This window comes from Triticum aestivum, chromosome 5B (assembly GCF_018294505.1).
Source record: "Triticum aestivum cultivar Chinese Spring chromosome 5B, IWGSC CS RefSeq v2.1, whole genome shotgun sequence".
In the NCBI taxonomy this organism is placed as follows: Eukaryota; Viridiplantae; Streptophyta; class Magnoliopsida; order Poales; family Poaceae; genus Triticum; species Triticum aestivum.
Window position 1 is genome coordinate 567,029,464 of NC_057807.1, and position 23,872 is coordinate 567,053,335.

Sequence of the window (23,872 nt, forward strand, 5' to 3'; positions counted from 1 at the left end):
GCTATTTGTACGTGACATGTTCAGTTATTTGTACGTAACAATATTTGTATGTAACGTATGCATCTTTAAATCTCAGCCTTTAATATATAAAATTAATGGTCAAGATAATTTAATCTGTGTGGATCAACGTTATGGCTTGTTTGACTCTTGTCTTAATAATTATATAATAGATAGATACCAGATCTTCAAAAAAAATATCACCTCCCTAGATATGCCGCGAGAAGGGTAGGAGTCTTTTGACCAAATCACTGTTATTGCACTACCTTCTACTGTGGGAAAATAAACATAATTGCCACAAACACAAGAGCTGTTTTGTCTGCAAATTCTTGTCATAACTGTAAAACCAAAAATGTAGTCAACATAACCGTTCAGATTTTTGTCTAGCAACTCTAATGCTATCACTAAGCTCTTTTTACGCCTCCTCTCTCTTCACACGGTCCGAAAAAAGAATGAGAAATATGTCGACTGATGGATGACGAGGACGAGCATATCATGGAGACGGAGGAGCTAGCAGGAAAAGGTTCTCTCTCTGTAGCTTAGGTGCTGTAATGGCATGGCAGGGAGGCATTTTTGGTCCTGCAGCAGAGGGACTTGGACCCCAGGTCCCCAGCCACCGCCGGTAGTCCAGCTCCATAACTAACTTATCCTCCGGAGAGGCGGAGACCCACCGGCCTCTGGACCTTGTCCTTCGGTTTTGCGGCTCAGCCATCGCTTGAGGAGGCCCTGCAGTGTCGTCGAGGGGCAGACCGACTTGTCATGGCATAAGATCTCCACCTGCATTTTACACAAGTACAGAATATATATACCGGGTTCAGGCCAAATAAAACATTCAGCATTTTCCATATGCATACATAATTTCTCGGCTTACGTGCGGGATAATAGGAAGAATGATGATGATGCAACAAAATTGTGCTAGGTCACCATCGAAGTCTACAAATGCAGCAGGGTGATTCCTCGTAATGGAAACGGATGGGGAGACCGGTCCCTTCACTATTTCTGAAAAATAAAATCTACAAATGCAGCAAACTGCAGATTTATTGATGATATTATTCTAACACTTGGAAGCAAGCACCTTGACAAGAGGCCGATCACAACAGTCAAAAATGAAGGTACAAAGACTTGTAAAATGTTCACCTTAACGTTACTTGCCAGCTCAAGTTTTTTAATAATGAGCTTCAGGATGGAGGAGACCTCCATAGTTTCATCTCTGAAATAAGAAGAAAAATCCATATTGAACAGAATGTATTAAATTCGTAGAATCTAAAGAAACTTCTGCCTTGGTTGCAGCAACATGAAGATTAAATGGTAATTCACTTAATTCTACACATAGTTTTCGTATTGAACAGGAAGTGTATGCTAAGTAAAGTATGAGAGGCCTTTATCATTATTCATTGTTGAGAAAGAAACTTGAAGATTAAAGGGGAACTCACTTAATTCTGTAAAAAATATTTTTTATCTAAGGCAGCCGTTTAGCTTTTGCCCTGCAAAAACAGTTTTCATTTTGACTTGAGCACACAACAAACATGGTCCATCAGAATCAGTAAAGAACATTGAATATGCTGCAATCTTACTGTTTTGGTGCAGTCGCTAGTGAAAACCAGACTGGGCTTTCCCACAAACTATCCTCTGTGGTTGTTTTATTTTTGCGACTTCACCTCAGACAAGCACTTGATTTTTGCAATTACTTTGCACTTGAACCAACTAAACTCCGTAAGGGCTTATAAAGCTCTTCCTTCTCAATAGTCTCACAATTCTTTCGACCTTCAGAAATATCTACAGTTTTCTGTTTTGGATGGAAGTTTAGTTAGAATAAGCAAATGTTACAAGACAATTGGCGTCATTTGCTGGTAATACTTTGATACTACCTTCTTTTTATTTGCAGATATTGTCATCTTGGTTGGATTTGGGGGCATCTTTGGGGTTTCAACCAAGGAAGAAATGGACCTCTCTTCTATCTTTGCTGGCACTGTAATAGTTGGAGTCTCAGAAGCATCAACTTTTGTCTGAGGTGGAAACACATTGTCCCCGATAGCCTGAACTTTTTCATCAGCCCTTCAAACGAAGAATCAATCAATCATGTTAGGTTGCAACATATAATAGAGTACGTGAGTCGAGATCACAGGGAAAAAAGAATAAGTGGCTGGAATTCTAAGCTTCTATTTCACAAGACAGTAACGTATATATACATAGATAGTTTCTTCTATACATAGATACATTCTACTTCCTCCATCCCAAAATGTAAGATCATTTTTGACATTATCATAGTGTAAAAAAAATGATTTTACATTCTTACATTTTGGGATGGAGGGAGTAAGCTTTTACTTCTCAAAAAAAAGTTTTTTCTAGTTATTACAGAGATTGAGTTTATTAGCTTATAATTGCACCTGTATTGCATAACTGCTTTTAAAGAAAATGAGAATTGAGAAGTTGAAAAAACAATGTGTAGGGAGCTATATAGATAACCTTAGCATTTTAACAAATACCGCTTACCTGAGTTTATCTTCGGGAGCAATCCCAACAACAGCGTCACATACGGGGCAGGATTTGAGCTCCTCCTCGTCTACTTTTGTCATGATAAACTCCCGGCAAACTGCTTATACGAAAATACGGTCACAAGAGGAAGTCCACAGGAAGGCAGGCAAGTTTCATATTGAGATCTGAAAGAACAAAATTTTACGCGATCGACAAATGAAAACGATATTACGAGTAAATTAGTTAGTAGCAACAATGCAACAAGACTAGATACTTGACTTGCATCTAGATTGCATTGTGAGCGCAAGTAGTGGTGCAGATGTAGCGCCAGGCTTATGGATCAAGTGGTTCGGCACATTTTATTTAAGTGGACTTCACATAATGTGGTGCAGCCACTTTGTCATAGAAAAAAGTGGTGCCGCCACAATTTATTTAAGAATGTGAATCGCGGCTATACGAAAACAAAGAATGAAAATATATACTTCCTCGACACAAATTACTACGTACTCCACCCCACCTCTAAACTTGTGCAAAATGGACACAAGGAAGCAGACTGCACGCGCGCGGCTGAATACAAATGAAATGGACACAACACATCCGACTGGACTGCTGCATGAGAGTTCGGGTCGGGTGAAGAAACTAAGGCCGACCAGGAGCACATGGAGATGACTGCTCAAGTGCTTGTTTCCCCTCTACCCTACCTATTTAAACTCCATCTTCTCTGCCATGGCCCGCCGCCCATCCCCAAATATACCGTGGCGTGTCCCACTCCCAGCGCAGTGTTGTATTGTAATTGTATGTGACCAACTGCAGGCCGGCAGTGGGGGCTTTCCCACGATGACACCAACGCGGTCTTTGACGCCTTCGGGCAAGTCGTGAGAGTTAGCACCACCGTCAACTATGGAGTGCGCTTCATCTCTGGTTCCACGAGGAACCATTGCCCTTCTCATGATCCATCTCATAGAATCGTCATTGTCAGCACACTGTAATGTATTGGTCCCTTGTTACTGGTTGAAGAAGCACGAAATCCTATAAAATGTCAGAACACTGTATTATATTTATCCCTCATTACCGACTCGCCGCCATCGCTGCGATCCCCTCCATCCACCGTCTGCTTGCTGTCCCTAGCCATGACGCCCTTCTCTTCTGCAACAAATTAGAACAAATTAAAGTTGCAGCTGGATGTATTTCCTTTTCGTGGGAAGCTGGTGAGCAGCGGGTTTTGGCACCGTCAGGGGGACGCTATTGACCTGGGGCGCCCAGTGCAGGTTTTCTCCAATTTGCACATGTCACATTGGGCAGTTTCCAATTGCTCACGTCACCTTACCATTTACTCACATCGGACAATATAGGGTTCGTCTGTCATCCTAACCCACCAGCAAAAACTCTCTCCTCAGAAGCTCCCCCCCCCCCCCCCCGTCCCACTCTGATCCCGATCGAGCTCCACCACCAAACCTAATTCTCCTCACGGCCAGACTGGCAGTCATCTCTGTCAAAGGAGATGGAGGCCGGCGGTAGTTGTAGGTGTTCTACTACGAGGAACAGGAAATCAGCCGAGGGCGAGGGCTATCTAGCTCCGGTGCCGGCGGCAGGAGCCGATCCCAGAGTGGCTGAACACGATGGAGGCGGAAGCAGACGAGATCTCCACCACATCAGAAACCTCAGCGCCTCCCCGGCGACATGCTCCGGAAGATAATTTTGGTCCTCCCCATCAAGCGACGCGGTCGCTCGTCAGAACTCGGGCCTCGGGAGGAGGTTAATTAGAAATACATGACGCTAGGCGATGGAATCGAGGGCACTGGCAGGCTAGGAGAAGGGAGAAGCGCGGCGGAGCTCCGGCGTGTCACGGGGGTTTGGGCTGGGGGGACCGCGGAGCAGCAAAATATTTTCCTTTTCTTTGTACAAAACTAGAATTATAAGAGTATGAGGTGATTGCGTGTTGGCGGCGCCGTGTGCATGTTGCCGGACCGGGGCCCTGGAGAATGTTTAGGCCAGCGCACTTCTCCTACAAGGAACGATCTATGTGCAATTTGTATTCGGACCCATCTTCCTGTATTTTTTTTTCAAATCTAAATATTTCTGTTTAGAACCTGGCAATTCCAGTTTTTCATTGCCTCCGTACTGTAGCGAGTTCTTACAAAGCAAGATGCAATAAGAGGGAAGCGAGTTCAGATACGACCGAGACCGTTGTGTAGGTGAACTGGGCGGGAAAGAGAGAAGTGAGTTTGTTGGAAAACCATTGCGTACGTGAAGTAACATGTGAAACAGTGGAGCAAGCCAGATGATACCCTTATGCATGCGAATTACGCGGGAAAGAGAGAAACGAGTTTGATGAGACCATTGCTTTCACACGGGAAAGGGGGACTGACTCGGAGGAAATCGTTTTGTATGTGCAAAACCTCATCTTTAGCAAACCTGGAGACACCATGCTATTTATTGCAATTAATGAGTACCAAAAGGACACCCATCTTTTTAGAGCAGTAACATTATGTGTGACAGCTCATGGCAACCTATTTTAATCATTAATTTATGATATTGATGATGAATATTTTTGTGCCGAGGTAAATAATGATTTCTGACAAAATGAAATTTAACAATGCAAGTTGATGCCCTAATGCAGTGGTTTATGTGTAGGTACCAATGCATGTTTATTTAACATAAACACTGAAATTTTACAACTCAAAACATGGAAATGCATAAAAAAGTCATGCAGCATTTTCTTAGTACTGACATTTACTGTGCTAGCATTGTTTTGTGTTCCTATTAAACCAACATATTAGATGGACTAATTAAACAAAAGAATATATATAGTGCAAGTTGATGCCCTAATCATGTTTGATTGGAGTTGGCTTATGTGCCGGCGCCATGTCTTGGGCCTTGCCGCTTCGGCCGCCATTTATAGCTGCAAGGCTGCAACGTTGTCTCTATCAACTGGAGACGAGAACATGGAACGAGTCTAGAGTGAAGCAGTTGGTAGAGCGATGGATTTGGAGCGACGTGGAGAGATAATTGGGTTGCCTTATGTTACAACTTACAAGCGCCCAATTTAGCCCATTTAATCTTTCTTCTACCTCTTGTGTGTACCCTTTCATCGCTTCACACAAAAACAACGCCTTGCCGCCCCAGCTTCAACTTCTCGTCGCCGCTGGTACTTGTTCCACCGTCGAAGAACCAGCGCGACTGCCCCAGCTCGCCCCGATGGTAGATCTGCCACTACTCGTTAGAGAGATACCAGCAAGGGGAGACATATTACTTACACGTGACATAGTCCATCAGGTCTTCGATGTTATATGAAATCTATATATTTTGTACACCAAAGCCCCAACCCCTCCATTTTAGGTTTTTATCAGGTCTTGGCGGCTGACTACTTCAACAAGCACTTCCACTCTACTAACTCAGACAACTCCATTAGGGAAATCCAGAATAGTTTGGTGACCCAGCTATTTGCTAGAACCTTTACCAGGTAACTCAAGGCTTGTACTAGGTCGAATGACGCTCATGCTGGCAGACACGAGGCTGTTTGTAGGTGAGGCTCTCCACATTTGGTGGCGAAGATGTCTAGACCGCCCCATTTTCGACCCACAAAATTATAACGTTAAATTCACATTTAAAAGGGGTTTCTAATGTCATAATTTTATTAGTGTACACCGCATATATTATTGATATTATAGGCAGTCAAAATCATCGCTGTGGCTACCTGTAAGTGAGCAAGCCCGTCGCGTCGCCCCTGGGCAGCAAGAATTTAATGACAAACATTTTCTATGGAGACTTAGGTTTAAAAACTAGATATTTTTGCCCCCTCGATCATTGTTGTGTAGCCCCATCACTGTTCAAAATTAATCTCAAAATATGTATTAGTCCCCGGTGACCCACCACCATGCACACAACGCCGCGAGAGTTCCCGCACCAACCCCCCCCCCCTCCGCGCCCCAAAAGACTAGCAACCCTCCACCCACATCAAGAGTAAGAAAGTCGCCCCTCCACCGGTTCTGCTCGGGCTTGACTTGATGGATAACGCCGATGATATCGAAGGAAGGAAGGGTAAGAGGGGAGGGATGGCCGGGGAAGGATCCGTCACCACCCATGTTGTCCAGGGGGAGGGAGCGAAATGGGGTTTGGTTTACGGTGATGCATCTTCAAATTTCAGTACCTAACTTTCATTTACTTGCACTTTATAATCTTTCAACTATCTCCTTTGCACTTGCTTATTAGAGAGTCTAGGTAAAGCAGACGTTTGGTGTACAAAAGATTTTATCAGTGGAAGATAGAATCTGAGAGAGTAAGATTCCTACCATTAGCTCCTGTGGGATATAAACATTCTGTACTTCCACCTCCAGATTGGATCATGCTACAACAATTCCATGCACTTGGGTATTATCACTTCCCTTTTTCTTCTTGGATGAGGGATAATACCCAAGTCCCTTCTTGGCCGAACAATCCTTTTGATTGCTCAAATGTTCATGAAGATTATTTTCACCTGGACACAAGACACAAGGGCCTTCCCTAGTTGAGTGTTCAACTTCTTATTCTCCTACATGAGAGATGCATAGTCAAATGAAGAATTAGTACGTAGTATAAGCATCATCATTCATACTAATGGGAGGAATGGTGGTGAGTGAATTTTAGTACTAAAATTGAGTGTGCTAGCATTTTTTGTGTTTCTATGAAACCAACATATTAGATGTACTAATTAAACAAAAATATATATAACTGCAAGTTCATGCAGGTGTTGCTCCACCCTCGAAGAACCAGCGCGACCGCCCCACCTACATCCTATCGTCATAGGGACGTAAGCTGGGTGACTTTTGTCTGGGCCTCGGCAAACATATATTAAGAGGTGAAATCAGCAACCCACGGAAAAAAATGCGCTCCATGGAGCTCGATCTCTGTTTTGCATCTTCAGTAAATTAGAAAGTAGCAACAATGCAGTAAGAGTAGATACTTTACTTGCATCCTGATTGAGAGCAAAACCAAGAAGGGGTGATGCAGTAGTAGCGCTAGGCTTATTGATCATGTGGTGCAGCATGTGGTGATCATCCTCCTGACCTCTACAGCGTGTGGTGCAGCCACATTGTCAAAAAAGTGGTGTAGTCACATTTTATTTAAGAATGTGGTGCAGCCACATTTTATTTAACCTTGTGTATTCCTCCGGTGGCCACCATGGTGAAAGTATCCACGTCGCAGGAATACCTAGCGCCTGCCGAAACTGCTGGTGAGCTGCAACATGCGGCCATGGAGACGCGACATAGAAGACACCCGTGAAGGCGAAAGCTTCAAGTGTTCCCTGCATTGTCGACTGCAGAGAAGAAGGGTGGCATGCACTTCTGCGTAAGAGCACAGGCGAAGAAGCTACATCAGACCAAGAGCCCTTGTGGCCACCTCTACGCTACTCCATGGCCCCCTTGGTAAGGTCCCAGCCGCGTCTTCATTCCCCCAGTGGTCCTCTCAACGTCGGAGCTCAGTATACCAAACATTCACTTGGTCGAGGAAGAGCAACTTACGCGGGATGCATGCCTCTACGTGTTCACATGCGTTCAGTTCCAACCAAGGCCGCACTCGGTTTCTGCGACACGGTTTTTTTCCGGAGTAGCTCCAGCGTAAGTGGCTACCACAGAGGAAACACCATCAAAAATCTTTGCCGCAAGGTGGAATCACGCCTATGGAGAATCATGGAACATGTCATGCTGTCCGAGATACACGAGATACTAAGACATGCAACTCCTATTGGGGCTGCTAATCTACGAATCGCCACCCTATCCCATGACACGACTCCCTTGGTACCGCATGAAGAACAACAGATCATGGATAACGTGGTGTTCCAGGATAAGATTTTCCTTTCAAGAAGAGGAAATGGGTCGCGTTCTCTTTTCACTAAAATAACAAAATTATACCACTGTTGCATTTCCGACAAAAATGGTCCCTCTCCTCACCTGACATCAGGAGAATTCGTGGAGGAGGAGATTCCATACAAGAAGAGGAATTCGGTGTGGTTGAAGTAATCGACGTTATCGATGATGATAGTGTTGTCCCAGTCCCACCTACCTAGATCTTGAGGATTATCCTCAAGAAGAAAGTGGCTACGGGAGGCAACCGCGGTCACGGCCGTGGTCCTGGTCCTGGCCGTGGTTGTCGACGCAGATGCCATGAAAGCTCCGTAGGTAAGTCGGTGAAGGCTGCTTCGTCCTTACAAGGCAACCGATGTTGGCTGATAGTGCCCTCTTCTCTAGTGCCTAACAGGTGCCTGTTCACAGCGCCATCACCTTCTCCAGTGGGCCATCTTCATGTTCAAAGTAGTCCGGAGGATGAAAGTAATGGAAGTTTGCAAGTGGACAAATTCCCACGCATTCAAAAGGCTCGAGAATTGGCATGAAAACAGCGGCAGATCTGGAAGTCATATCAAACGTCATCCCACTACAGGAAAACATATTTAGCCAAGTGTGCAAACATCCGGCGAAGGCTGAATTCACCTCGGCAACAGCTACGATGGTTGTGACACTCAGCGTAATGCACTCGCCCTACATCCTATCTGCATATGGATGTAAGCCGAGTGCCTTTTGTCAGGGCCTCGACAAACATATAAGAAGAGGTGAAATCAGTATCTCACGACAAAAAAAGACCCCCATGGAGTGAAGCTCGAGCTGTATTTTGCTTCTTCGGTAAATTAGCAAGTAGCAACAATATAAGAAGAGTAGATACTTGACTTGACTCCCGATTGAGAGCGCAGCCATGAAGTGGTGATGCAGTTGGTGCTCCAGGCTCATCGATCAAGTGGTGCAGATGTGGTGATCATCCTTGTGACCTCTACAGCTTGTGGTGCAACCACATTTTATTTAAGCATGTGGTTTCTTCCGGCTGCCATCGCACAGTGCACCTCGCATGAAATCCCAGTGCCTGCGCAAACAGCCGGTGAGCTGCACCGTGTGGCGATGGTGACAGGACATGGAAGACACCCATAAAGGCGAAAGGCTTCCAGTTTGCAAACAGAAGACACCCATAAAAATGCGAACAGAAGTGAAATACTTCCGCAACCAAACTGCCACTAATTTGCGCCCTATATTAATTTTGAATATCATTTATTACTGAAAATCTGTAGTCAACGTAAGATCTTGAACCAATATAAGATCTTGAACCGATATATATATCTCTCCTAGCTATTTCCTTGTCCTATTTTGGGCTAGGAAACATGCTTCATATTGCCTGGTCGATAAGATCATGTTCATATACGTACTAATTACTTGTGCCAGGTTGGCCCCTCCTAATTAATTGCTATAATTTGTTGCTACTTATTCCCTCAACCTTTGGCTATATATGTTCGTATACAGCAAAGGGGAATCATATAGCCATAGCGCAAACTACAAAAATATAAGAGAAAGAATGGTCAACTCGTCTAGCACCCAATCTGAAAGAACCAGCGGGCCAAAGATCCCCTCGACGAAAGGCGTCCAGTGGAGATTCATCTTGAAATGGGAGATGCGTATGACTCACTAACCAACTCGTCTACGAACACAAAGGACGAGGGGATTCATCAGGGCATGAGAGAGGAGGAAGAACCAACGAGCAAGTACTTGTCCAATAACCTCAAGAAAAAGCCAAGAAAAATGCATTGGGAAGAGGTTGACGTTGCCATCTGGTTGAAGGAACTCAAATCATACAAGAACGGGGAGTGGAAGCTCCTCGTCAATAAAAGAGAAAACGGGACAACATACTGGGTAAGTTGTTCCCGATTCAAATCAGGGCAAGAATAGCGAACTAATCTATATATCCATTATATTTGATTGATCTTATTAGAAGTGCATAGCTATAGGGTATGTGTACATATACTTCCCCCTGCATTTCGCACAAAAAATAATACTTCCCCTGCAAGGTACAAGTGCAGTCACAGAATTCACATAGGTAGGCAGGTGAGATACGTTTCCATGGCACACAGTCATATTTTTTCTCCGCGACGGCGCACCCTGGAAGGTAGCTACCTATCGTGCCGATCAGCGGTCCCGTCCGTGTCGGTCTTTCACCTCCGCTGCCATAAATGAAGGGTAATCATCTATTGACCCACTGTGGTTGAATCGAGCAGATAAAGCCATCTACTGGACGAGGTGTATCTCCGGTAAAAGTTTCAATTTCCTTGCCAAAGAAACTATGTGCATGTGCTCATACAGTATATATATATACAACAGTAACTAGAAGGTGCTCTCGTTCAGTGAGGTTGTAATTTCTCCTCGCAGTCATAGTTTACATGCACTTCCATCGGTCCCCCTGCTTATATGTCCACATAGAATATTTTTACGACTGATCTTGATCTTATTTATCTGATTTGTCCTATAGAGAAAAAAAATCCTCGTGTGTTTCTCAAATAATAATAATAATAATCTCATGTGACATAAACCTAGATGATCCAGTTCAGCCACAAACTGATCTCAACCAATAAATTTTGAGTACATACTGTAATTTCTAATTCATACCTAATTATGGTGTTACGTCAACTGTAAATTGGAGCTTAATCTTGACCACTGGCTTCTTCTATTTTATCAAACCAATCAACCCCTTTTAACTGCATTGAAAAAGATAATAGCAAAAGGAGCTACTTCATTTACTATAGACAGATAGCACGACAAAGTTGCTCTTACCGGGTTCCACGAGCTCTCTGCCGCGATGTCCACGCCCCACGGTGCCACCTCTATGGATATGCACTGCACATATGCTACTCAGTGCCCGCCTCAGCTAAGGCCCCGGCCGCCGTCTCCGGTCCCCCGGTGGCCCTCTCGTCGTTGGAGCTCGGTATCCCGTACATTCACTTCCTGGAGGCACTACTAGGAAAAAGGCTATAGGTAGATATTTAGCAGTAGTGATGGGTGACAGACCAACGCTACAGTTAAGTAGCAGTAGCGCGGGCATAAGACCGTCGCTAAAGGTATAGGTTAGTAGTAGGAGAGAATTCCTTATTTGGCCCATTCTTAAAATTAATTTCCTTTTTTGGCCCAAATTTTTGCATTTTTCCTTTTCTGACACTCAAACTTTATTTTGTTCCCTATGTGACACTTCCGTCAAATTTGACCTGTAACGGTGTTAAGTTTAACCCAAAAAAACTATTTTACCCCTACTGTTGTATGTGACCAAATCATTTACATGCACACATGCATCTAATCACCTCGATGTGTTGGAGCTGAGCATGTACCTGCAATCTAGCCTCAACAAAGCAGCCAAGTTGGCAGCTTAATTGATGTAAAGTACCTAGCTAACAATACATGCACTATAGCCGTGCACGTATGTACTCGCCGGCCGGCGAGTTGCACCAGATAGCCTGTTGCAATCCATCTATTTGTTTCGCGTTCGTTCCAATGAAAGAAGTCGCTACGTTTCGAGAGACGATCAGATCGATCGAGCAGAAGCTAGTCGCGTACTTGCGTCTACGCAAGAGTTAGGCCAGAATCAATTAAGCTGCCAGCCTGCTAGCTTGCACGTACCTTGCTGCTACTTGAAAATCAATCAAGCTATTTGCGTGTGCTAGCTGGCACGTACGTATTGTTTCTGAAGGATACGAGCTCCAATTGTAATACGATGTATAAAAACGGCCGACAGCCTCGGAGCCGCCGTGCATGTGAGGTGGCAGCGGCCTCGGGGCACCCACGCACGGGAGGAGGATACGGCCGGCCGCTTGTCGGGCACGGGGAACCTCGGCCCCAACACAGATACATGGAAGAGCAAGGAACCTATACGCACACGCACAGGAGGTTATGTTGTGTTTTAACTCACAACACAGATTTTTTTTTAAAAAAAACTCCTAACACAGATCCCTCCCCCCTCCCTTTTTTTTGTGTTCGTTCATGCCCCTTCTCTTCTCTTTTCTGGTGACATACTACCATCAAGGGCAAAATTGTCATTTCATGTGCCAGTTAACACCATTGGATGGAAAAATGGATGAAAGGGTCACATAGGGCACAAACTGAAGTTTAAGTGTCAAAAGGGGAAGAAAATAATTTAAGGGGCCAAAAAGGGAAGCAAATTTTAAGAAATGGCCAAATAAGGAATTCTCTCTAGTAGTAGTGCATGGTTGCCCAATAACTGCTGGTGCTAAGCGGGTCCCCAGGTATCCCGGGTCAGCATTAGTAGCAGCGAGAGCTCAACACCATGCGCTACAACAAATCATATAGCTAGCGCGGGCCATTGGTCCCATACTAGTACTACGCTTAAACAGGCTAGCTGGTGGGCCTCAATTAGCAGCAGCACTGGGCCGCCTGCCCCCGCTGCAGGTACTTCCATTTTCATTAGCGTCTGTCTTTGTGAGTGCATCTAGTGTGCCTTAGTGATTTTGGTGTATTGAAGACTTATAGGTTTAGGGACTGGTGCATTTGTGAGTGTACACAGGTCTATAAGTCTATGAGGAGTTTGATATTTACAGAGAAAGCCGACCCCTAAAAATGAAGTTCTTCGACTGAAGACTTTGGATTCCTGAAGACTTTCTGAAGACTTTGAAAGTGAAGAAATTGGTGTGACCTTGAAGACTTGGAATTCATTCGAGGAACATGAAGCGTGAAGACTTTTGTTTTCATAGTTTCATTTTCTCTTTCTTGAGTCATAGGAAACACTGTACTGTTAAAGGGGGTCGAGGAAATACTAAGGAAAAGTTTCCATGTGATGCTCAACTCAAAATCCTACACCTACCAATCCCTTCGAGTGAAGCCATTGGAAATCTCATACAGTTCAGTCATATTCTTCAGTGACAGAGACGAAGTTCTTCTGGTCGCTGAGGAATTTGTTCTGACTGAGGAGTTCGGAATTCGCTAGTGTGGATTGCCTACACAGTGAGGAACATGATAGCCATGAGGAATTTGAGAGTCAAAATTCCGACCGTTGTTGTGCTATGAGTCAGCTGTCCCAAAATATCTACCCACCTAACGGTCAATATCATTGAAGGGCATTTATGTCTTATCATGTCGGGCTGCTCCCTAAGCTATAAATAGCCGCCCCTACAACCACTAGCTGGTGTGCTGCTCCGAGAGAAACTGACACTTGTTATTTGAGAGCATCCCATCCTCCGAGGACTTTGAGCGAAAATCATCAAGTGAGGAAAACCCAAACCCAACACACCTACAAACCCAAAGTGATTGAGCATCACTGAAGAGATTGATCCCGCGTGGATTCGACGCTTGTTACTTTTGAATACTGTGCTTCTTCCAGACGGTTAGGCGTCACGGTCTGGAGCATCCAAGAGGAATTGTGGATCGCCAAATGACCTAGTCTGTGAAGGTTTGGAAGTCACCTGAAGGCTTACCACGGGTGATTGGGCTAGGTCTGTGTGACCTTAGCCCAAGGAGAATACGGTGAGGACTGTGTGTCCTCAGGTTTAAATACCTGCAACCAGACGTACAACCGAGACAGTAGTTGGAACTGGTCTACCAAATCATTATCTTCACCAAGCTTACTGGTTCCATTTCCTCATTTCAGTTGTTGTGTGCTTGTTCATATCTGTTTGAAGACTTTGACTGAAGACTTTCTCAATTTCCTCAGTACAATTTCTTCAGTCTGTTTGTCTTCATCATGTGTTATCCTGTGTTTACGCTTTCTGTACTCTGTGCTTGTCTTCATTTCATCATGATGACTATGTTTGTGTTCTGTTATGTTTACTTTTGAGTACTTATTCCGCTGCAAGTATTTCTTCGCTAAGGAATTTCCTCACCAGCAAATTCCTCAGTGAAGAATTTATAAAAATCGCCTATTCACCCCCCTCTAGTCGATATAACGCACTTTCAATTGGTATCAGAGACAGGTTCTCCCTTGTTCTATGTGATTTTGGTTTAACCACCTGGAGTTTTAGGTATGTGGACCACATGTATGATCAAGGTCTCTGCTGGGTGTCCTACCTTCGATGGTACGGACTACCCCTACTGGAAGAATAAGATGTGAATGCATCTTGAGGCAATTGATAACGATCTCTGGTATGTTGTGGAAAATGGTGTTCCCTCAGTCACACCTTATCTAAACGCTACTGATGTGAAGAGATTCAAGCAACTCGATCCTCAAGCGAAGAACATCATATGTGGCCATCTGAGCAAAGGGCAGTATGGATGAGTGAGTGCTTTGGAAACTGCTAAGCTTATCTGGGATCACTTGATTCTTCATTTGATACTCTGGCACTAATGATTCAAGAATCTGCTGATTACAAGTCACTTGATCCCGCTGATATCCTCGAGAGGCTAAACACTCATGAGTTCCAGCTTGCTGAGAAGAGAGATCTCTATGGTTCGAGCTATGGCAGATCACGTGCTCTGAAGGCCAAGGCAGTATCTGAGTCTGAAGATGAAGAGTCTGGTAGCAGCCTTGGTGATCCTGATGAACTGAGCCAGGAACTAGCACTGCCCGTGAAGAAATTTCAGAAGTTCTCAAGACGTGGTCACTTTGGAAAATCCTCAAGGAGTAATGATTCCTCATCCAGTGACTACAAGAAGAGGCTATGCCACAAATGCAAGAAACCTGGTCACTACATTCAAGATTGTCCTCAGTGGGATAAGGAATCAAAGAAGAAGAAATACAAGGATTATAGTTCTGATGATGCAAAGAAGAAGAAGAAATCTTTAAAGTCTTCATCATCAAAATCCTTGAAGTCTTCATCTCACAACACTACTAGGGAAAAGCGTATGAACAGAGGTATAACAGTAGCGCTGGTTAAAATAGGGCGGTACTACTAATGTGTAGTAGCGCGTTCGTGCAAAGCACGCTATAGCTTAAACTATAGCAGTAGCGCACGTTCAGAAACAAGGGCTACCACTATAATTTCCACCGTGTTGGCGGAAGCTAGGAGTAGTAGTAGCGATTCCGCTTAAAGCGCGCTACCACTATGGTCATTGTTGCAGCGCGTTTCCTGCGTACAACGCTACTGCTAAGAAAGAAAAGAAAAATGAAAAAAATAGAAAAGTAAATGAAAATGATAGAAGTAGGAAACAGAGAAATGAAAAAAAAGAAAATGTAAGAGTAAACAAAAGAAATTACTGCTTCCTATAGCACCATCGTGTTTTTCTAAAACGCGCTATAGCTAACTTAGCTATAGCGCGTTTACGAAACAGCTCTACTGCTAGTTCGACTTAACCATGCGGGCTCAAAATTTTGCTAAGTCCTCCTCCCCCCCCCCTCCACTCCCCCTGGCCCGGTTCCCCCAACTCCTATGTCGTCGCCGCCCGAGCCTATCCTCACCGCTGCCGCCCGCCCTCAACCTCAGCGTCGCCGCCCGCCGCCGCTCTCGACCTCACCGTCGCCGCCCTCGACCTCACCGCAGCTGCCCTTGACCTCACCGCCGCCGCCCGAGCCTGCCCAGCACCGCCGCCTCCCAATCCCGAGCCCGCCCTCGCCGCCCCTACCTCTCCGTCACCGAGCACCTCCCCGCCACCGTCTCTCCCCTCTCTATAAGCCAACCACCCCTCCCCCATCCCCTTTCTCTCTGCTTAGTTAGTACTAGATGTTTTTTTAGTAGTAGTAGATGTTAATTTAGGGTTCATAAATAATGATTTTTCATAGTTGAACTAGTTTAGTTTTAGTTGAACTAGTTTAGTTTTAGTTGAACTAGTTTAGTAAGTAAATTAATAAACTAGTTGAATTAATAGAACTAATGTATTTTTAGTAAGTAAATTAATAAACTAGTTGAACTAGTTTAGTTTTAGTTGAACTAGTTTAGTAAGTAAATTAATATAACTAGTTGAAGTACTTTATTTTTAGAAAGAACTAGTTTTTTTCTATTTATAGTAAGTTTATATTTAGTAAGAACTAGTTGAATTAATAGAATTGATTGAACATGTCATATTTGTTGTTATTTTTTTAGTTTAAGAAATTATTCGGGATGTATTAGTGACAACTTATAGGGTTTTTGCTTTTGCAGAAATTAAGGAGCCCCTCCATCATCCCCGCCGTCGTCCCCGTCACCGACCCCCTCCAACCTCGAGGTGAGACCTGCCAAATCTCCATGTACATCTTGTATTGCTCAAATAGGATATGTGGTTGCCCAAGTGGCCGGTCATGTTTAGGTTACACCTCTGAGTGGCCTATGTTTTGCCGGAGTGTTGATTAATTTCCGTTCCGGGAAATTTCAGGCGCTCGATATGTCCTTTTTTAGCAGAGGTCATGCCGGATTTTTCCGTGAATTCTGGCATGACTTGTGCTAGATTATGTACAAGTTTAATCTTTGAATTATGAACGTAGGAAATGTCGTACTCGGACGACGACAGTCTCCCGGGGGAGTGCAGCTGGAGCCACGACGATCGAGGTATGTGTGACAGGTTCGTTGAGCTGGACGAAGATCGGGGCTTCAGCATTAAGCTCGAAGAGACATTCGATGTTGAAACTGAAGAAAATATGCCCTAGAGGCAATAATAAAGTTATTATTTATTTCCTTATATCATGATAAATGTTTATTATTCATGCTAGAATTGTATTAACCAGAAACATAATACTTGTGTGAATACATAGACAAACAAAGTGTCACTAATATGCCTCTACTTGACTAGCTCGTTGATCAAAGATGGTTATGTTTTCTAGCCATAGACATGTGTTGTCATTTGATTAACTGGATCACATCATTAGAAGAATGATGTGATTGACTTGACCCATTCCGTTAGCTTAGCACTCGATCGTTTAGTATGTTGCTATTGCTTTCTTCATTACTTATACATGTTCCTATGACTAGGAGATTATGCAACTCCCGTTTACCGGAGGAACACTTTGTGTGCTACCAAACGTCACAACGTAATTGGGTGATTACAAAGGTGCTCTACAGGTGTCTCCGAGCGTACTTGTTGGGTTGGCGTATTTCATGTCACGACCGGTTTTTCAATAAAATCCTTATTGAGAAAATCGATCTTTAGATCCCAGTATAGGAAAAGTTATCCTCGCTGGTAGACAAATACTTGATAAACAGAGGACCAGTAGTATTAAATATATTAAAGGGTTGAGCTGAGGCTGCTCAACAATTTATTACAAACTCGCCAATATCTTACATAAGGGCGGTTATGGCACAGGGGTGTGGTGAGATGCTACTAGCTCGAGATAAAAGTGGTGGTGGATAACTTGACTCCTAACTGGCAGCTCATTGAGCGTCGAGGTGAGGCTCGATGCATTTATTTCTGGGGTGGCGGAAGTGGATATGATACAGTGACCAAATGCAGGCTCGCACGAGACTGACTGGGACTCCTCTAGGCGTCGGACTCGCTATCGAACTCTTCATCCATGAGATCGCCTTCATCAACATCTGGCCAAATCAACAAGACAGTTCGAACAAAAGATATAACAAATGCATGCATGAATGTGTCATGAGCAAAAATAATGATGCTCATCCCAATAATAATATTCATGCACGACTTGATAAGTAAAAAAATAACTGAAAACCGATCGGGTGTCTGGAGCGACGCCTCGAAAGGTAAACAAATAAAGTTCATGCCGCAGTCGGGCGTCTAAGCGACACCACATAAAGGTCTTATAAAAGAAATGCCACAGTCGGGCGTCTCAGCGACACCACATAAAGGGATTATAAAAAAATGCCACAGTCGGACGTCTGAGCGACATCGCAGAAAGGGCTTGTAAAAGAAATGCCACAGTCGAACGTCTGAGCGACGTCACAGAAAGGGCTTGTAAAAGAAATGCCACAGTCGAGCGTCTGAGCGACGTCACAGAGAGGGCTTGTATCAAATGTAAATAACAAGTCTGCCACAGTCGAACGTCTCAGCGACATCACAGAAAGGGCTTATATCAAATGTAAATAACAAGTCTGCCACAGTCGGACGTCTGAGCGACATCACAGAAAGGGCTTATATCAAATGTAAATAACAAGTCTGCCACAATCGGACGTCTGAGCGACGTCACAGAAAGGGCTTATATCAAATGTAAATAACAAGTCAGTCCATCCACAGGAATAAACTCTTAACTGAATTTAAAACTCATGTAGTCCACCGGGTTTTGCCACCGAGGCTGATATCTGACAAGATAAGATGAACACAGTACTTGGATATGTACAAGATGATTGAAGGATTTGTGACTCTGCAGAGTTTGTACTGACTGACCACAGCCAACGGATTTTCGTAGTCACGAAGGACTAGTTCCGTTTATGGTATTTCGGTAGAAACACATTTAACCAGTACACACCCATTCCACCTCACGATGCCAGGAATCACCCTAGACAACATCCAAGAAAAACTTTGAGATGGGGAGGTCACAACCTCGAATAGCATGGGATCAAATTTCTATACGCGCGCTCTAAGGGGTGCCCCACTCTCGGTCCCAACCAGAAACACCCATTCCCCCTGACCGGATCACGGGCTTTAATCCAGGGCCATGGAACCCTCATCCCGGCCTCTCTACTTGGTGTGTACCAGGAAAACGGTTTGCAACTTACTAAGCCATATTCCTTGCGGAAAACAAGTGGCAGTACAGGAAGGAAATGAATGGGAATGTGATTTGATTCACGATGACACTGAAGTCAAATAGACTAGCATGCCACAACACTGCCATCTTACCCATCCTCATGCCATCACATGGCCATGCCAATATGTATCCAACAACATATGGCTTTCCGAAACTTACTTTCCACTTTTGTGCATGAAATATAACATTCAAAGAAATGTTCATAAACATGCCATGAAACTCCTAAATGCAAACATGCAACAAACACTCATCATATCAAGGGTTCAAACATGCTTGCCTGCTTCGGAGTAGTCGGAGTCTAACTTGGTGAAGTTTGCGGCTCCGTCACCTCCTCCGGTATCTACGGTATAAGAAAAATATGTACGTAACGTAAATACCGCGAGGTGCACAAAAAGTAATCCAAATAATTTTCAAATAAATCTGATAAAAAACTAGACAATTTTTTTAAGAGAACAGAAAAAGAATCAAACAAAAATACTTTTCTGTTTAAAAGATATAAGGGTTTTGATTCAGGGACCTTTCTTTAATGAAACAGAAAACTCTCAGGGGGTTCTACAAAAAAGTCCAGAAAACGGTTCGTTTAAAAGAAAAGAAGTGAGAGACTGACAGGCGGGCTCCATCCGTCAAGTTTGAATATCCAAACGAGGGAAACAGGGCTCGTCGGCGCCCGAGAGCTGCGGTGGTCGCCGACGGCGATCCACGGCGAGGCAGGGGGATCGGGTGGTACCTCTGTGTTCAGCACGTCCTTCCGCGTCTGTGGGTGGTGGTGGTGGTCGCCGGCGAGCACTATGTCGACAGCGGCCCTTGCTCCGGCGGACGGCGGTTCGGGTGGTCGTGGGCCTCGTCGGAGAGAGCTGCTGGGGTCAAATTGGAGTGGGGGTTAGTATCCTAGTGGTGCCATGAGACTACGGGCAAGTGCAGGGCGGTGGAGGAGTTCTCACCGAAGAGAACGTTGCCGGAGCCCGAGGCGGACGGAGGTGGCCGGAGTGGAGGAAGAAGGGCCCCTCGAGGCTCTTCCAGTGGCTAGGTAGGGTCTGGTGAGGTGGTGGAGTTGTGCGGGGGCGAGAGCAAGCTCGGAGGCGCTATTTATAGCCGGCCCGAGGCGGTTGCCGTGAACGGATAAGTCCGGCGAGCGATTACGGTAGCGCTGTGGCTGGACGGTTAGATTAGAGGCTTGAGCATCATCTAGACAAAGCACTGGTGCCATTCCAGTGTCTAACTTAGCACGGCAAGGGTGGTTACGGCCTGTCCCCGACGGAAAGGCCGTACGGCACATCGGCGGCAGAGAGCGTGCCCTGTGCGTGCCAGGCCACGGAGACGGTGATGCATGCGTGCGCTGGCAAGGAGATGGCCACGCGGAGCTCTCAGGAGGTTTGGGCGGTACCGAACGGCGTTATGCTGCAGGGTGTCCCCCTGTCGGTCGCCACGGGGTTTCTGCCGCCGTGGAACACGCCGGCGCAGGCGAGTCAGGGCGCCACCGACGCCAGGAACGAGCCAAGCGCGCGTGTGGTGCTCCGGACAGGGAGGAGGAGCTGTGAGCAACGCGCCAAGTGCATTGTCGACATGTGACTGAATCACTGACGAAGAAACGACACTGAACTCTGAATTTTTACTGAAGATGTACAGTAACAGTGTAGGCCAGGTGTTCGACAGAATGATTTTGGCATGTGGGGATTTTTCCTTGAGCTGGTTTTTGACGGAGTGGTCTCTCATTGCAACTGGGGGTTGCCTGAATTTTGGTGGAATTTTTGGAGAAGTGGAGATATGAATTTCGCCAAATTTGACAAATCTGGTCCAAACTTGCAGAGGGTGAAATTGAAAATTTTGAAAAGAAGAAGAGTGGATCTTGATGGTTCTAGGTTGTGGGTGCTAAGGACTATCCAGGGGAGTTGAGTTGAGGTCAAAATTCAAATGCATTAAGGTACTTGCTTTGCAAATTACCTAGGCTCAAAATAAAAGACAGAATTGTTTTTGGGAAAAGAACCCTGAGATAAAATCCAAAAATGGATTTAACTAGTTGGGACAGCATGTTTGGGTTGATCCAAAGTGGAAGGAGGGTTTTTGGGAAAATTTTACCATAGGAGGCATGGTAAAATCAAGAATGGATCAAAACCAAAGAAAAGCCCAAAACCAAAAGGTTTTCTTTTTTTTTTGAAGAAACTAAATCCAAGAAAAGATTTTGAGAGGGAAAACCCAGATGAGAGGTTTTTAAGAAGGGTTTAAATGACCTTCTTTAAACCAAGCAAGGCTCTTGCTGAAAACAAAAACCACAAAAATTTTGGAGTGTCACGGCACCTACCCCCTTAGGAAAAATCTCGTCCCCGAGATTTCAGCTGATCCTTAAACAGGTGTGGGTGCTCTATCCGAAGAAAATCCTCTCTCTCCCAAGTTGCTTCATTCTCGGTGTGATTGCTCCACTGAACTCTGAAAAACTTGATGTTTTTCTGTCGGGTCCTCCTTTCAGACTCTTCTAATATTTTTATTGGGTTCTCCCGGTAGGTGAGGTCTGGTTGCACGTCAATATTTTCATGTGATATTTGCTTCTCTGGGTTGCTCACGTACTTTCTCAACTGCGAGATGTGGAACACGTTGTGGATATCGGATAAATCTCCGGGTAGGTCTAGCTCGTAGGCTACCATGCCTCTTCGGGCCACTATACGGAATGGTCCGATGAATCTTGGTGCTAGCTTTCCCTTAACCCTTAATCACTGCAGACCCCTCATAGGAGAAATTCTTAGGTATAAAAATTCTCCGGGCTCAAAACTGATTTCCCGATGCTTTCGATCGTAATAACTCTTTTGCCGACTTTGAGATGTCTTGAGTTGATCTCTAATCGTCTTAACTTTCTCCTCAGACTCCTTGAGCATATCTGGGCCGAAGATGTGGCTGTCCCCGGTTTCTGACCAGTTTAGTGGGGTACGACATCTTCTCCCATATAGAGCTTCAAAGGGTGCCATTTGCAAGCTGGCTTGATAACTGTTGTTGTATGCGAACTCTGCATATGGCAAACTTTCTTCCCAACTGGTTCCGTAGGTGAGGACACAGGCCCGCAGCATGTCTTCTAGAATTTGGTTTACGCGTTCAGTTTGCCCATCAGTCTGGGGGTGGTATGCGGTACTGAATGATAGTTGGGTTCCCACTGCCTGTTGTAGGTGATCCCAAAATCTAGAGACGAACTGTGTGCCTCTGTCAGATATGATAGTCTTTGGGACTCCATGCAGGCAGACGATATGGGCAAGATAAAGTCTGGCCAGCCTCTGAGTGGTGTGAGTTGTCTTCACCGGAATAAAATGTGCCACTTTGGTTAATCTGTCGGTTATGACCCACATGGCATTATTTCCGTGTCGTGACCGTGGTAGTCCAACAATGAAATCCATTCCAATCTCGTCCCACTTCCACTCGGGTATCTTGTTTGGCTGTAGCAGCCCGGCTGGTTTCTGGTGCTTGGCATTGATGCGTTCACAAGAGTCACAGCAAGCAATGAATGTGGCTATGTCTCTCTTCATACCGTGCCACCAAAAAATTTCCTGAAGGTCTTTGTATATCTTTGTTCCTCCAGGATGGATTGAATACGGCGCGGTGTGGCTTTCAGCCAGAATCTGCTGCTTGAGGTCCTTGATATTTGGTACGCAAAGTCTCTCTCCGTACCACAATATTCCTTGCTCATCTACGTTGAATTCTGAGGCCTTGCCCAAACTCACTTTCCTTTTTATGCCATCAATGTTTTGGTGTCCATGCTGAGCCTCCTTAATCTTTTCCATCAGGGTAGGCTGTATTTCCAAGTTCAACACACTGCCTTCGGTGACCATTATTAAATTGAGTTTGGCAAATTCCTGTTGAAATTCTGGCCTCAAATTTGGTATATTGTCGTTGTCTGTGCTGGGATTCCGACTAAGGGCATCTGCCACAACATTTGCTTTTCCGGGATGATAGTGGATTCCAACATCATAATCCTTCACCAACTCCAACCAGCGTCGTTTTCGTAAATTAAGTTCCGGCTGTGTGAAAATATACTTAAGACTCTTATGGTCTGTGTATATTTCACAACGATTTCCAAGTAGAAAGTGTCTCCATTCCTTGAGTGCATGGATGACCGCTGCCAATTTTAAGTCATGAGTGGGATAATTCTCCTCATGCTTGCGAAGTTGTTTGGATACATACGCAACTACCTTGCCTTCTTGCATCAATACGCATCCTAGGCCTTTCCCAGATGCGTCACAATATACCTCAAAATTCTTGTGTATGTCTGGCACAATTAATACTGGTGCCGTTGTTAATTTGCTTTTTAGCTCTTGGAAGCTTTTCTCACATGCTTCCGTCCATTCAAACTTCTTGCCTTTCTTGAGCAACTGCGTCATTGGCTTTGCTATGGTGGAGAATCCTTCAATAAATCTCCGATAATAGCCTACCATTCCCAAGAAACTCCCTACGTCCATTACGCTAGCTGGTGGTTTCCAGCCAAGTACGGCCTTGACCTTTTCCGGGTCTACTGCAATACCTTCTTGGGTGAGTACGTGGCCCAGAAAACCCACCTGTCTTAGCCAAAATTCACATTTGCTGAATTTGGCGTACAGTTGATGTTTCCTGAGTTCTCCGAGTACAATCCTGAGATGCTCGGCGTGCTCTTCTGGTGTTTTGGAGTATATCAGAATATCATCGATGAATACCACAACAAACTTGTCCATATACTTCATAAATACTTTGTTCATGAGGTGAACAAAATATGCGGGGGCGTTGGTTAGCCCAAATGGCATTACTGTGAACTCATACAGTCCATATCTGGAAGTGAAGGCTGTCTTGGGAATATCTTCTGTTCGCACTTTTAATTGGTGGTATCCTGATCTCAAGTCAATTTTTGAGAAGACTTTGGCCTGTGCGAGCTGATCAAATAAATCATTTATTCGGGGCATTGGGTATTTGTTCTTGATTGTGACCATGTTAAGAGCTCGATAGTCAATACACAATCTCAGTGTTCCATCCTTTTTCTTGGCAAATAAAATTG

General features: G+C 44.7%; 1 pseudogene; it reads right to left on the minus strand.

Annotated features, from left to right (window-relative positions):
* Positions 1-641: 641 nt before the first annotated feature.
* LOC123115029 (E3 ubiquitin protein ligase DRIP1-like) overlaps positions 642-23,872 on the minus strand; it is an 85,142-nt pseudogene continuing 61,911 nt past the window's right edge.